Source organism: Camelus bactrianus, chromosome 25 (assembly GCF_048773025.1).
Source record: "Camelus bactrianus isolate YW-2024 breed Bactrian camel chromosome 25, ASM4877302v1, whole genome shotgun sequence".
Classification (NCBI taxonomy): Eukaryota; Metazoa; Chordata; class Mammalia; order Artiodactyla; family Camelidae; genus Camelus; species Camelus bactrianus.
Window position 1 is genome coordinate 5039497 of NC_133563.1, and position 9824 is coordinate 5049320.

The 9824-nt window shown below is 40.6% G+C and overlaps 1 non-coding gene across 1 annotated transcript; it reads right to left on the bottom strand.

Moving 5' to 3' along the window:
• Positions 1 to 3986: 3986 nt before the first annotated feature.
• On the bottom strand, positions 3987 to 4119 carry LOC123612299 (small nucleolar RNA SNORA70). The gene has a single exon (XR_006719522.1). It is a non-coding gene; the product is annotated as a small nucleolar RNA SNORA70 (small nucleolar RNA).
• Between the last annotated feature and the right edge of the window lie 5705 nt (positions 4120 to 9824).

Here is a 9824-nt window from a genome sequence, read left to right on the forward strand (position 1 = left end):
TTAATGCCCACCCATTGTTCCAATTTCTGTTCAGAGGTCACTTCCTCAGGAAACTTCCCTACCCTCCTACCCACAGTGAGAACCCCTTGTTTATCCTCTTAAAACATGGCAAGAACATTCTTTTCCTTTTCAGCGTTTATCATCATTTGAACTTATACACTGATTTGTGTGATTATTTCAATAATCTTGGTATCTCTCCTAACACTAACGGAAACACTTGTCAAGCACTTACTGCATAATTGGCAATTTCTAAGTCCTGTCCATGCATTAACGTATTTAATCCTCACAGAAACCGAGGAATTGTGTCCTTTCCTGAGGGCTTAAGTAACTTGCTTACAGCCACACAGCTAGTTAGCACAGAGATGGAATTTAAACCCATGCATTCTTGCCCCAAGATATCAAGATTTAATCAAGACACTACATTCCTTCTTAGTAGACAAAGATTTCTCAACCTTAGTTTCATTATTGCCCTTTTAAAGAGCCCTTTGGATGTGATCTGCTTACCCTACCCTCTGAAGTTTTAATGCTACAGATATACTGTTGTGGTGGGCAGAAGAGTGCCCCCACCCCCAAGACATCCACATCCTATAGCCTGGAACTGGTGAATAAATCATATCACGTGGGAAGGGGGAATTGCAGCTGCTGAAGAAATTAAGGTTAATGATCAGATGACCTTGAGTTGGGTAGATTATTCTGGGTTATCCTGGTGGGCCCAATGTAATCACAAGGATTTTTCTAAGTGAAAGAGGGAGGCAGACAGTCAGCGTGAGGGAGATGTGGTTAAGGAAGACCTGAGCACCAGTGCTGGCTTTGAAGATGGAAGGGGCCACGAGCCAAGGAATGTGTCTCTTGAAACTGGAAAAGGCAAGGAAACAGATTCTCCTCTGGAGCCTGCGGAATGAATGCAGCCCTGCCAACATCTTGATCTCAGCCCAGTGAGACCCATTTCAGACTTCTGACTCCCAGGAGTGAAAGATAACAAACTGTTATCTTAAGCTTTTTGGTAATTTGGTAAAATGGTAATATGGAAATTTGTTACAGCAGCAATAGGAAGCTAATACAACTGTATGTGTATGTATGTATATATACACACACATATATACATACAACTGTGTATATTTCATGCACTATGTGCATATCTGTGATTTATACATGAAATGATTAAGGTTTTCTTCACTACCCAGGAACCAGTTTCCCCCACTGGGGGCAATATCACCTCTGTTGAGAATGAATGTACTGGACCACAAGGACAGGAGTCATCTCTGGTTTTGATCACTCCTCTAGCTCCTGTTCCAAGCATAACGCCTGGCACACAGTAGGCACTCAGTACATATTTGTTGACTGAGTGAGTGGATGAGTGACTATCAATGATGTGAATTAAGGATCACAGCTTGCTTATGAAAAGTTAAGAAAGGTTAGGGGGATGGTGTAGCTCAGTGGTAGAGCGCATGCCTAGTATGCACGAGGTCCTGGGTTCAATCCCCAGTGCTGCCATTAAAAATAAATGAATAAATAAACCTAGTTACCCTCCCCCAAGAAAACCAAAACAAACAAACAAAAAATTATTAAAATAAAATAAAAACGACTACAACACTCCATGTTGGAAGTGAGTCAATCAGTGTTTTTAAATGATTGTGAGACTGTAGCGCTGTGGATGCTGTTCATCTCAACAGACTTAGTGTCTGAGGGCACCTGTAGCGTTTGGCTACGGTGATCCAGGCACCAGCAGGAGGGCTTTGGGAATGCTGGCTCCGGGGTGTGCAGGAGCACAGCGGCAGACTCACGGCCTCGGTCTGCCTAGAGTCTGGGGGGTAATTGGATGAAGTAGCCTCACATCTTAGGAAAAGGAATCAAGTTTTACCGTGAACTGGGTGAAACTTGTGGGCTTATTAATAACCAAGCTTTCCACATGCCAGGCTCCTTTTCTGCACTATTTATACAAAACCCAGATAGAGCCAAGAGCTTCAGGGGCAGATACTCACTCTCTTCCCTCTCACCTGTCAAGTGTCCATTTGGAAGGAGTTTCCCAGGGCTCAGATTTTGTGGCCCTGCTTTTGCAGGAGAACCCATTTGCCCACGTGGTTTTCTGGCCAGCTCCCTGGCTCCGGGGAAGGTGCGGGCTCTTGCCGGGGCCTGCTCTGTGTCTGTATCATGGTGACGACGGGAGCACTAAATTCCTTTGGATGACGGGCCATGCTGGCCTTGGGCCTGCCCTGGGCGCTGGTGAGTTCAGTACATTCCTCTCTGACTCTCCGAGAGATGCTGTGTGGGACAGTCAGGCAGAACCAGTGCATTGGGGTGAAACCAGGGGGATGAAATGCATGATGTGCTGAGCTCTGCACTTCCATGCCAACGGGGACCGGGCACAGCCCGGAGGACTGTTGAAATGGGGCCGGGGGTCTTTGGGGAGGTGGCCAAGATGGGGCCCGTGCACAGCAAGGCACAGAAATTACTCTGGGGGAGTAATTCCTCAGGCGCATGTGAGGGATGGCCTCAGAGCCTCACTTGGCAGAGCCCGTCACTTCACTTGATCTCACCACGTGGCAGTGCTGGTCTCCAGGCCCTACGCAGAGCTAACAAGGAACACTTGTCTGGCGTTCATGTTTACAAATAACTTTCCTGTGTAAGAGCTCAGGATGGTGAGTCTTGAGGGGGTCTGGCCTGCCCTCCCTGTGCTGCTTTGTTTGGCAGTCATTGATTCCAGTGCCCACTGAGCACGATGATAACAGCAAACACAAGCATTTGGATTGCATTTTCCATTCAACATGCTTTTTGACTTCCATTAGCTGATTCATCTCCAATCCCGTGAGACTGGATGTTATGCCTTCATTTTTCAGATGAGAAAACTGAAGCTTAGCAAAGCAGATGAACATGCACTGTCCATTAGGCTTTGGAAAATAATAGTACGACCTACCAAAGCATGTACGTGCAAGTATTTATGTTCCTTTAATTCCCAGAGCTTTGGGAAGAGGCATGATCGTTAGGCTCAGTTGACGATGTGAGAATTGAGGTGCAAGATGACTAACACCTTCCCAAGCTCAGAGAGCTAAGAGGATGCAGGATTTGAACCCAGGCGGGCCGGCTTCATAAACTGTAGTCTCAACCACTGTGCCATTCTGCATGCCTAAAAAGTGGTATTTCCAGAGCTGAATTCCACACCCTTCTTTCATCTCTACCATGGTACCTTTCTGTGCTAAGCAATCCAAGAAGGAAGATGACATCGTTCCTGCTTACAGTCTGGTTGGGGGCGTAAGGTGTGCACGAGATGACTTTCAAGGGCGGGAAGCCATATGTGCTTGGATTATTCATTTTGACCTTGTATTTGGGGGTTTGGGGACTGTGCCTCTGGGAAATTTCTCTTAGAAAATTCCCACCATATGCAGCATGACCAATTAACATAGAGGTCACTGGCAAGCACACTTCTCAAAAGAAGTATCCTAGACTGTCCCGTACCAGGTGCCTGAAGACAGACACCCTTTGGGCTCTGGCTTTCCTTGGCTGGTTTGTTGGAAACTTGGGAGGATCATCTGTTGCTGCCTCAACTAGGTATCACCTTTGCTTTCTTTTTTTGGATAGAAAAGTTGGATTATTGGTAGACATAAGTAAGGAGGGGACAGTGCCAAGGCTCCGAGTGCAGGGCCCACCATTTGTCCAGGGGGCCATAATTAGGGATATATCTGACACCACAGACATGCAGGCTGATACTGCTTTTCTGCCACCATGTTTTCAAATTCACCTGCATTGAACTTAGTAAATCCTCACTTCTTGGAGATGTGGATCTACTGGTGGCCAGGGAACTTGAACTTTGCCCTGCATAGGGCATCAATTACATGCTCCTTGTTCTGCAACTTGGTGTGGATGGACATTATGACTTGGCCATTGTGGACCCTGGCCACTGTGTACTGGGACTCTCCAAAGACACCAAGCATACCTGCCTGGAGCCTAGACTGGGGACAACATGCCACCCATGAATGTCCTTTGGAAAGGGCTGTCTCCAAGGTCCCCTAGGGCAACCATAGAGGCAACAGATTTCATACACTCCTGAGGAGGCTGCTGTTTGCAGCCATTACACATCAGGCCCTATGGGCAAAAGAGCATGGTCAGCTTAATTGGCTGCAAATAGGTGCTGCTTTTTCTAATCTTGGACTGAACCTGGCATTCCATGGCTACTTTCTCCCAGCCACAAGCCCAGTTGAGCCTTGACCATTACCTCCCCTTGAGCATCATATTCTACATTGAACTGCCATCTTTTGTCTATATTTTGCAAACTCCAAATTGGAATATGTAGGTTTGGCACATATTTGTATACTTCTGGGGAAATGATTTAAAATATTTGAAATTAGAAGCATCTTTAATTTCTTAAACATTTGGTCACCACCACACGACCACCATAATTTTACCAACCTGGCAAATCCCTACAATCTGGGTGCTGTAATCATCTCTTTCATTAGCCATGCAAGAAACTCTCTTTCCTTAATTGGGGTTCTTTCCTCTTTCTTTCCTTACCTTCCCTGAGTCTATGCCTTTGTCATCACAGCTTGAAACCCCTGGAACTCTGGCCAATTAAACCTTCATATGGGTATTTAGGGGAACTTTGTGTATTTAGTGTGGGCTTTAAATTAGTTAACACCCCCCAACCAATTGGCATGTAATTTGTTTGGATATTTGATATTTGGGAAATAAGTTACATAGAATTTTGTGTCTCACTCACTGGTAATGATCTAGGATAGTCTTGCTTTGTGTCTTATAGCAAGAAAGTGATAAACCATTTAATGTTATGTCTCCTTAGCATTTTATTCTCAACTTCCATGTAGGTTTTAGGACCCATGTTAGAGTTATTTGTTTTCATGTCTGTTTCTCCCATAGATGATAAGTTTCTCACAATCAGGAACCCTTCCTCATTCATCTTTGCACTTTCAGTCCAAGTATGGTGCTAGGAACAAAATATGTGTCCAATAAATGGTGCAGAAAAAATCAGATTGATGTCTTTGATTTGCTTCATAAATGATCCACTGTTATTACTCACTGAGTCATAACTGTACAGTTTATGTCTCCTTTACCATGCATTAAGTTTTTGACTTGCACCATTTAGTACAAACTATAGGTTAAAATGATTATATGCTGATAAGTTGGACAACCTAGAAGAAATGGATACATTCCTAGAATCGTACAACCTATCAAGACTGAATCATAATGAAATAGAAAATCTGAACAGACCAATTGTCAGAAGGATATTGAATCATAATCAACCCCCCTTCCCCACCACATAAAAAGCAAAAGTCCAATACCGAATGTCCTCACTGGTGAATTCTACTAAATATTCAAAGAATTAATCCTTCTCAAACTCTTTCAAAAAACTGAAGAGGAAGGAATGCTTCCAAACTCATTTTATGAGGCCAGCATTATCTTGATACCAAAACCAAACAAGGACCCCACAAGAAAAGAAAATTACAGGCTAATATCCCTGATGAACATAGATGCAAAAATCCACAACAAAATATTTGCAAACTGAATTTAACAGTACATTGAAAAGATCGTACACCATGATCAAGTGGAATTTATTTCAGGGATGCAAGGATAGTTTGACATCTGCAAATCAGTTAATATTATACACCACATTAGCAAAATGAGGGATAAAAATCATATGATCATCTTGATAGATGCAGAGAAAGCACTTGACAAGTCAACATCCATTTATGATAAAAAACTCTCAACAAATATGGATACAGAGGATACATGCCTCACATAATAGAGGCCACATATGACAAGCCCACAACTAACATCATACTCTGTGGTGAAAAGCTGAATGCTTTCCTTTAAGACCAGGAAAAAGACAAAGAAGCCCATTCTTACCTCCTATATTCAACATATTATTGGCAATTGTAGCCAGGGAAATTAGGCAAGAAAAAGAAATAAAAGCCGTCCAAGTTGGAAAGGAGGAAGTAAAACTGTCGCTATCCTCAGATATGATATTATATATTTAGAAAAACTGAAAGATTCCATCAAAAATTGTTAGAACTAATAGACAAATTCAGTAAAGTTACAGGATACAAAATCAATACACAAAAATTTAATTATGTTTCTAGACACTACTAATGAACTATCAGAAAGAGAAATTAAGAAAACAATCCCACTTACAATTGAATCAAGAAAAATAAAAAAACTAGGAATAAATTTAACCAAGGAGGTGAAAGATCTGTATATTGAACACTGCAAGATATTAATAAAAGAAACTGAATATGATACATATAAATGTAAAGATACTCTGTACTCATGGATTGGAAGAATCAATATTATTAAAATGTCAATACTACACAAACCAATCTACAGATTCAATGAAATCCCTTTCAAAATTCCAATGGCATTCACAGAAATAGAACAAATAATCCTAAAATTTGTATGGAACCACAAAAGACCTGAAAAAGCCAAAACAATCTTGAGAAAGAAGAACAAAACTGAAGTATCACACTCCCTGATTTCAAATTATATTATAAAACTATAATAATTAAAATAGTATATATTGGCATAAAAACAGACACATAGATTGACGGAACAGAATAGAAAGCTCAGAAGTAAACACATGCATATGTGATCAATTAATTTACAACAGAGGAACCAAGAATATACAATAGGGAAAGGGCAGTCTCTTTAATAAATGATGTTGGGAAAACTGGGCAACCACATGCAAAAGATTGAAATTGGACTCCTGTCTTACACTATACACAAAAATTAATTCAAAATGGATTAAAGACTTGAGCGTAAGACTGGAAACCAGAAAACTCCTAGAAGAAAATACAGGCAAGAATCTCCTTTGCAAAGGTCTTTAAAAAATTTTAATTTAATTAATTTTAACCATTAACTTTAATTGTTTATTTTTTGTTTAATTTTTTTAATTTTAATTTTTTTTAATTTAAATTTTTCCTCTGCATAGGTCTTGGCAATGAATTTTTTGAATTTGACACCAAAAACAAAAGGAACACGTGCAAAAGTAAAATAAGCAGGTCTACATCAAACTACAAAGCTTTTGCATAGTAGCAGAAGCCATCAACAAGATGAAAAGGCAATCTACTGAATGGGAGAAAATACTTGCAAATTGTATCTGATAAGGGGCTAATATTAAAAAAGTGTATATGGAAGCAACCTAAGTGTCCATCAGTGGACAAATGGATAACACACACAAATACACATACACATACACATACACACACACATAGACACATACACACACACACACTTACACAGTGGAATATTACTGGCCATGAAAAAGTGGAATCTTGTTATTTGCGACTATATGGATGGACTTAGAGGGTATTATGCTAAGAGAAATAAGCCAGACAAAGACAAATACCATATGTTCTCTCTTATATGTAGAATCTAAACAAACTAACTAACTGAAAAATAAAAACCAAGCTCATAGACACAGAGAACAGATTGTTGGCTGCCAGAGGGTGGTGGCGGAGGGAGGTAATAGGGTGGGAGAAATGGGTGAAGAGGGTCAAAAAGTAAAAGGAAAAAAAAAATCTTTTCCTTAAAATGTAAAACTGTAGTCAATTTAACTGTATGTCCGTGGGCTAGTTGCTCAGCCGGACAGACAGAATTTTCTTATATGTAAAACCAAAGTCCTAACACTATCTATCCCATTGTCTGTCAAGAGCATCAAATGAGAATCTGTTTTATATGTGAAAGTCCATCAAGATTAGCTGGGTGTTTATTTACGTGTGCTTTTGTATACACACACGTCATGAGAGTAATGGGGTTTCAGATGATCTTTGTAGAATGGGTAGGAGTTAAATTGGCAGAGAGAGATGAGATGACTCAGTACGTGGGGAAAAAATGATATGATGTGATAAAGAGCAGTTAATCAAAACCGAATAAAATTAAAGGAGAAACATGAAAGGCACTCCTTAAAAATAATAATGCCCACCACTAATAAAATACATGTATGTATATATGGTTTTTTTTCTGTAGCAATCCTGTTCTTCCATTTCCTCCAAGCATGGTAGTAAATCTACTTAGCATGCTCAAGAAATCAACCACTTTCACTCATATTCATAATAATTCTAGTAACAAGCATTCATATGTTTATGCCAGGTACTGTTCCTAGACCTTGCACGGGTTACCATAACAGCTCCATTATTTTCCCCACTCTTCTAAGAACTAGAGTAATTTGCCCAAAGTGGTGGAGCTGGGATTTGAATCTCAGGATGAGCCCCGAGGTCAAGCACTTAGACATGATGCTGTGTTTCTTTTTGAGAAACTTACTTAACCAATCAACATCTACTGAGCATCTACTATGAAAGATGCTTCCACATTCATTTTCTCGCATCACCTTGACAAGACTAAGAGATCAGTGTAATTATTAGTTTCATTTTTCAATTAAGAGAACTGAAACTCAGGTCAAATGGCGAGTTCAAGGTCATAGCACTAGTAAGGGGAAGAGTATGAGTTTAGAAGCAGATGCCCTGCTCTTTCTATCCTATCACAACTGGGTGCAAATCAATGAATGAATACTAAGTTCCTGGGGCCTCGTTTGTCACAATTCTCACTTTGCAAATCTGAGTCCTGAAAGAAGGGGCTTTGGAGTTTGACAGAACTCAGTTTGAGTCCTGGTTCTGCCACTTCCTAGTTCTGAGGCATTGGTCAAGTCAAATTAAGCCTCTTTGTGTCTTGGTTTCCTTATCATGAAAATGGATTGACTCCTTAATGTATCAAGATTAAATGAGATTTGCATAGGAAGAGGTGCACGATGAAGCTCTGGACCGATTAATTTCTACTCACAAGGCTGACAGATGGCTATACACAGGCAGAAGGAGGATAGGAGCTTGCAAGTCTCTGCTTGACACCGTTAGACCCCTCTTTTCATCCATTTCCTCAGGACCCTTTGTCCTCCCGTCATCACCTTACTTGCCGGTTTAACAGGGGGATGAATGACTCTTGCAGAAATAGCAAGTTTTTTTGATGGCTCTTTAATTGATTCTGAAGACAAATCATTTATTCCAGAACGAAACAGTTTTGGGTACAACGTCACCGAGTCCAAGAAGAAGGAACAATAGAATTAGGTCTGTTAGGACCTAATTAGGAACTTGTAGTCTGAAGGTCTATCGTCAGTTAAACCTTATCCAGTTTTTCCAAAAATAGCTGCTTAGAGCAACACACAACTCCTGGAAATTAAAAAAAACAAAACAAAACAAAACCCAGAAAGGTCAGATAACTTCTAGGACAAAACAACACAAATTAAGAAAACAAAATTAAAAAAGGGAAAAAATAGAAAGAACAAATATCTCCAATAGAGCAAACTCATCCCACTTAAAGGCCATCAAACAATGCCTGGTGTTTACATAATTCTTTTCACTCCATGAATTTCAAATGCCTTGAATTCACTAGTGGTTTATGACCAGTTCTCACCTTCCATAGAAGTGAGGTAGAGGCAGAATCAGCCTGCAAGGTGAATTTGGGTTTCTGGGGGAGGGAAAGGTAGAGATCTGGAAACTCTTCCCAGAGGCTTTTGCCCGCTGTTGGTCAAGGTCACCCGACAGTGGCTGTAGCTTGTGCTTGGCCGTGGACACCCCAGGGCTCTACTCTCTACCCTGCTCCCCACTAACCTACTTTCTTTGTGCAAAATCATGATGTTCTTTCCCAAGTTAGAGAATAAGAATTTTCTTTTCCAGAGCGGACCATGAAGCTAGGATACCATTACTCATATGGTTTAATTTGAAATGCAAAATCTTTTTGAAAAATAGGTATTTTCAAAATAAGCATTTTAGTCTAGAGCTCTGGTTCTCATTAACTTGGCTGAAGTCCTTGATGATATGTTGGAACTGCTT